Here is a 5921-nt window from a genome sequence, read left to right as displayed (position 1 = left end):
CCTGGAGTGGGTCCGTGGTGTGAGAGAAGGTCGGCGGGTGACCTCTCAGGAAATCCGCACGCCTGTCACGGGGCTGAGGCGGCGGTGGAGGCGGTGGCTGAGCGTGGATCTGCTGCAGAGCCTGAACGGTGTTGTTCAGGGTAGCCATCATCTGCATCTGGAGCTGGAAGAACTGCTCCGGGGTCAGTGGTGGCGGCATCGGCAGCGGCTGACCAGTACCCTGGTTGTTCTGCTTCCTGCTGGTCAGAACCGGAACCGGTGCGCCTGGTGTTCACCATCTGATTGCAACAAACGAAGTTTATAAGAATAAGATATCGTGCAGCTGCGGAAATGAAAACTTCGGAAGGATATGACAGAAGGAAAAGAACCTAGGTTTTACCCCCAACGCTCTAACTCAATTTTTTTTATTATTTAGTTCAAGTTGGGTTAGGTTGATTTGCATGAACAAGTTTAACTACTAGCCTATGCAATCAACCAAAAATCCAAATCAAACATTTGCACAATAACAAACATTCAATATTCACAACTTAGTCGAGTTTTCCACATTACTCGACTAACACACTCGTTCTAGCGTATTTTATCGGGACAACCTAAACTTATAAACTTATGAGATTAGGCGACTCAGGCCAACGTCTAAGGAAAGCTCAAGCTATTTCTCAGAAAAGACGGGGGAAATAGCCAAGCTAGGGCTTAAGACTCAAGGAACATAAGCAAAACAATGATGGTTGAAGACCTGCGGAGGCAAGCAAGCGAACAGAAGTCCAAAACTCGACCAATTCTACCTAGGCTTCGTCCTACAGTCGACACGGCTCTGATACCAATCTGTCACACCCGATTTATAAGAACATAAATCGAGCAATCATATATGCGCCAGGATCAAGTCACGCATATATACAACAGATTATCAAGATATCACAACACATGTCACGAATAAAAGCGTATAAATTATAAATGAATATCTTTATTACAACTGAATCAAGAATCAGTTCAAGGAATGCGGAAGCGTAAAATGAATACATGAAGAGCTGGGCGCCACAGGGACGTCGACTGGGAGACAAACGCCTAGAAGTCGTCGAAGCCGCTGACGTAGTCCTCCACGTTGCCGGGCACTGAGCAGCAGTCGAAGATATCCAAAATAGAACAGAAGAGTGGAGAGGCAAGTGTGAGTACAAACTCGTATCAACAAGTATAACACGAGCATGAGGCTCTAAGGTTAGCTGACTCAACTGCATTAGCTTTTAGTCTTGACATATTTTATTAAAGCTAAATACTACAAGTGGATGAATTACCATAACCCAAATTGCATAAGAATTAATCAATATTAATTAAGAACTACTGAGAACCATCCAAACCAAAACCACCCGGGAATCGCCCTCGTCAAAGGTTGATAACCCCACTAATCAGACGGAGGATCTGGGCCGCTCATGACTGTGAGCACAGCTGATATATCAGTTTTACACTCTCGAGAGGTTGCACAACTTTACCCACAAGTCGTGAGCTACGCTAGTTTGTTCATCACACTCCCTTAGGTGAGATGGCTAGCAAGCACACTACGAGACCGTTACAAAGAATCACGTTGGTAAGGTGTAACCGCTAAGGATTCTGGATCAGCGACGATGGGGCCACCTCCGGGGGTACAAGACACACAGCACAGACAAGCCGGAGGAGCAGGGACCATTGAAGCTTACCACCCCTCTTGCCCACGCAGGTAAGTTACTCCCGAACCAACACGACCTAATTAGTAAGTCAAGACCGTCCCATACCAGTCTTGTGGTTGCGCGGTTGTCCCAGGTTGTCGCTCTATGAACCGGTCCTTATGGAGAGTAGCCAACCAAGCACTAAGCACCGTGCTGGCCCCCTAAACCATGTTGCTACAAAACATCTTTTAAGGACGCACAAACCACTCAAGCACACAGCACAGAGGGTCGGCTCCAGAATTAAGTTGCATAAGACCATTAATCAAATTAATTAAAAAAAAGACCAAGATTTGTTATAGCGCAGCAACCTAGCACAACTAACCAAGGATGCAACCCAAAGGATATATATAAGGATATACAAGTGGCTAGGAAGTCCTTATAGGTATACAGTATTAAAATGCAGTATGAAATTGTATTTAAAAGTGATAGGAGGTTCATGTTATACTTGCCTTCCTCGTACTCTCCCGGCTGCTGCTCGAAGTGCTCGGAAGACGGCTGCTCCTGGTACTGCTCCAAAGGCTCCGCGTCTACTCACGATCGTCAAACATAGTCCACACATACACACATGCACAAACCATAGCAAAATATAAGAAAACAGTACAACATTACATGGAAACAGCACACAAAACTAGTCTAAAGCTATTCTACGCGTTACAACGATCGCGTGCATATAAAGAACACCTAAAACGGAGCTAAAACGTGAAAACTGCGCTTAAGACAGGATCCAGGGACCTATTTGTAAGAAAAACTGAGCAACCAGGGGCTTCTGGATAAAAACCGAGGACTAAAACGTAAATAAAGCATAGACTCAGGGGTTAGCACGTGAAATCACGCGGCATGGACGGCGGTTCAAATTCTAGGAAAGACAGGGGCTTAAACGAATGAAATCAGGGCTGAACTGCAATTATTTTTGACTTAAGATGGACCGCGGGTTGATTCCCCAAAAAGGCGAGGGCTCTTTAGCAAAAAGACGTGACTGAAGCGGTAAGATCTATTCTGGGCCCTCGGATCTGATCTGTGCGGCTGGGATTAGATTCTTAAAACGAAGGGGTACGGGATGATCTCAGCCTTTGGATCGAGATCGGACGGTCGGGATTGGATCTAGGTTTTCTACTCGTGCTATCCACCAGATGTGAAATGAACGGCTGAGATCCCACCACGGTCGGGATCTAATCCGATACGTCGGATCGACGATGGACGGCTCAGGTTAGATACAACCGCGAACCGGTATCTTCTGTTTGGAGCCGTTGGATCTGGATCTAACCGTTGGGGCACGCCGGCCTCCGATCTAATCTTGATCGTCCGCCTCGGATCAGACGGCCAGGAGCAAAGGGGCAGAAGCGGGCGGCGATCTCTCGCCGGAGGGGAGGAGGCCGCGGCGGGGGATCACCGGCGTCGTGCGAATGGGCGTTTCCGTGGCCAAGGAATGACGGAATCCGGTCGGGGAGCGGGAGAAGAGCACGGGGAAGCCGATTGGAGGCAAAGGGGGCGGAGGAGGTGGCCGTAGCGGCCGGGCGACAGCGGCGTGCGGCTCGGGTACTCCGGTGAGCGCGCGCGGCGGCGGTAGGGCGAGACCGGGGGAAAGGACGGGTCGAGAAGCTTCCTTACCCCACCAAGACGAGTTTCCGAGGTTCGAATGACGGCGGCGGTCGGCGAGGAGGCGGGACGGCGGCGGCCCGGGCGCGCGGCGGCGGCAAGCACGATTGGCGGCTAGGGTTAGGCGGCGGGGCACCGAAGCGGCTAAGGGTAAACCCTAGGGGCGGCCGGCGCGTCAAATAGGGCCACTGACGCCTGGCGAGCGGGCCCGAGGAGGAAAAGATCGCCGGCGATATCGGAGGGGCCGGTACGCCGGGGAAGAAGGGGGAAAGGGGGAGAAGAAACGCTGACGTGCGGGCCCGAGCTGGCAGCGAGAGGAGAGGAGGGGGGGAACACGGCGCGCGTGAGCGGGGGAAAGAAGCGAGCGCCGGCAAGTGGGCCCGTACGGCAGACAGAGAAGAGGGAGGGGCGCGCGGGCGCTGGGGGAAGACAGGCCGGGGCCTGGCCCACGCGGAAGAAAAGGAAGAAAAGAGGGGAGGGAGCGCTGGGCCTCGGGCTGCTTTGGGCCGTGGGAAGAGAGAGAGGGGAGAGAGGGGAGTGTGTTGGGCTGGGCTGGCTTCTTCTACTCTTTCTTTCCTTTTGTTTTTCTAACTCACTAATTCAAACCATTCTATTTGAATTCAAATCCAATTTGAATTCAAAACTATACATCAACACAAATAAAACAATGCACCAGCATGAATGCACCAACAATTTTAATCCTATGATATATTTTAATTACTTACGTTATAAAATTACTTTAAATACGAGATAAATTAGAGAAAACCCTGGAAAATTTATTCGAGCCCAAATAAATTAATTAAAACTTGAGAAATTTACCTTAGGGTGTTACATGGTTCGGGAGTAACTTACCTGCGTGGGCAAGAGGGGTGGTAAGCTTCAATGGTCCCTGCTCCTCCGGCTTGGTCTGTGCTGTGTGTCTTGTACCCCAGGAGGTGGGCCCCATCGTTGCTGATCCAGAATCCTTAGCGGTTACACCTTTACCAATGTGGTCCTTTGTAACGGTTTTCGTAGTGTGCTTGCTAGCCATCTCACCTAAGGAAGTGTGATGAACAACTAGCGTAGCTCACGACTTGTGGGTAAAGTTGTGCAACCTCTCGAGAGTGTAAAACTGATATATCAGCTGTGCTCACAGTCATGAGCGGCCCAGATCCTCCTTTTGATTAGTGGGGTTATCAACCTTTGATTAGGAAGATTCCCCGGGTGGTTTGGTTTGGTCGGTTCTCAGTAGTTCTTAATTAATACTGATTAATTTCTTATGCAATTTGGGTTCATGGTAATTTATCCACTTGTAGTAATTAGCTTTAATAAAATTTTGCCAAGACTAAAAGCTAATGCAGTGAGTCAGCCAGCCTAGAGCCTCATAGTTTGTGTTATATTTGTTGAGTACGAGTTTGTACTCACACTTGCCTCTCTACTCTTCTGTTCTACTTCGGATATCCTCGACTGCTGCTCAGTGCCCGGCAACGTGGAGGACTACGTCAGCGGCTTCGACGACTTCTAGGCGTTTGTCTCCCAGTCGACGTCCCTGTGGCGCCCAGCTCTTCATGTATCTCTTTTACGCTTCCGCATTCCTTGAACTGATTCTTGATTCAGTTGTAATAAAGATATTCATTTTATAATTTATACGCTTTTATTCATGACATGTGTTGTGATATCTTGATAATCTGTTGTATATATGCGTGACTTGATCCTGGCGCATATATGATTGCTCGATTTATGTTCTTATAAATCGGGTGTGACAGATTGGTATCAGAGCCAGGTTGACTGTAGGACGAAGCCTAGATAGAAATGGGTCGAGTTTAGGGATTTCTTTTCGCTTGCTCTGCTTCCGCAAAACCCAAACATTCATTTTTGCTTCTATTCCTTGAGTCTTAAGCCCTTGATTTGCTATCTCTCCTATCTTTTCTGAGATATAGTTTGAGCTTTCCGTAGACATTGGCCTGAGTCGCTTAGTCCTGTAATTTATAAGTTTAGGCTGTCCCGATGAAAACACGCTAGAACGAGTGTGTTAGTCGAGTGGTGTGATAAACTTGACTAAGTTGTGAACATTGAATGGTTGTTATTGTGCAAATGTATGATTTGGATCTTTGGTTGATTGCATAGTTTAGTAGTTAAATTTGTTCATGCAAATCGACCCTAACCCAACTTGAACTAAATAATAAAATTTGAGTTAGATCGTTGGGGGTAAAACCGGTATTCCTTTCTTTCTGCCATATCCTTCCGAAGTTTCATTTCCGCAGCTGCACAATATCTCCTCATAAATTTCGTTTGTTGCAATCAGATGGTGAACACCAGGCGCACCGGTTCCGGTTCTGACCAGCAGGAGCAGAACAACCAGGGTACTGGTCAGCCATTGCCGATGCCTCCACCACTGACCCCGGAGCAGTTCTTCCAGCTCCAGATGCAGATGATGGCTACCCTGAACAATACCGTTCAGGCTCTACAGCATATCCACGCTCAGCCACCGCCTCCACCGCCGCCTCAGCCCCGTGATCGGCATGCGGACTTTCTGAGAGGTCATCCTCCGACCTTCTCTCACGCCACGGACCCACTCCAGGCGGACGACTGGCTTCATTCGGTGGAGCGCCAGTTGGTTGTTGCTCAGTGCGATGACCGTGAGCGAGT

The sequence above is a fragment of the Panicum hallii genome, chromosome 9 (assembly GCF_002211085.1).
Source record: "Panicum hallii strain FIL2 chromosome 9, PHallii_v3.1, whole genome shotgun sequence".
NCBI lineage: Eukaryota > Viridiplantae > Streptophyta > Magnoliopsida > Poales > Poaceae > Panicum > Panicum hallii.
The sequence above is the reverse complement of the archived record's forward strand: the minus strand, read 5'-3'. Positions refer to the sequence as shown.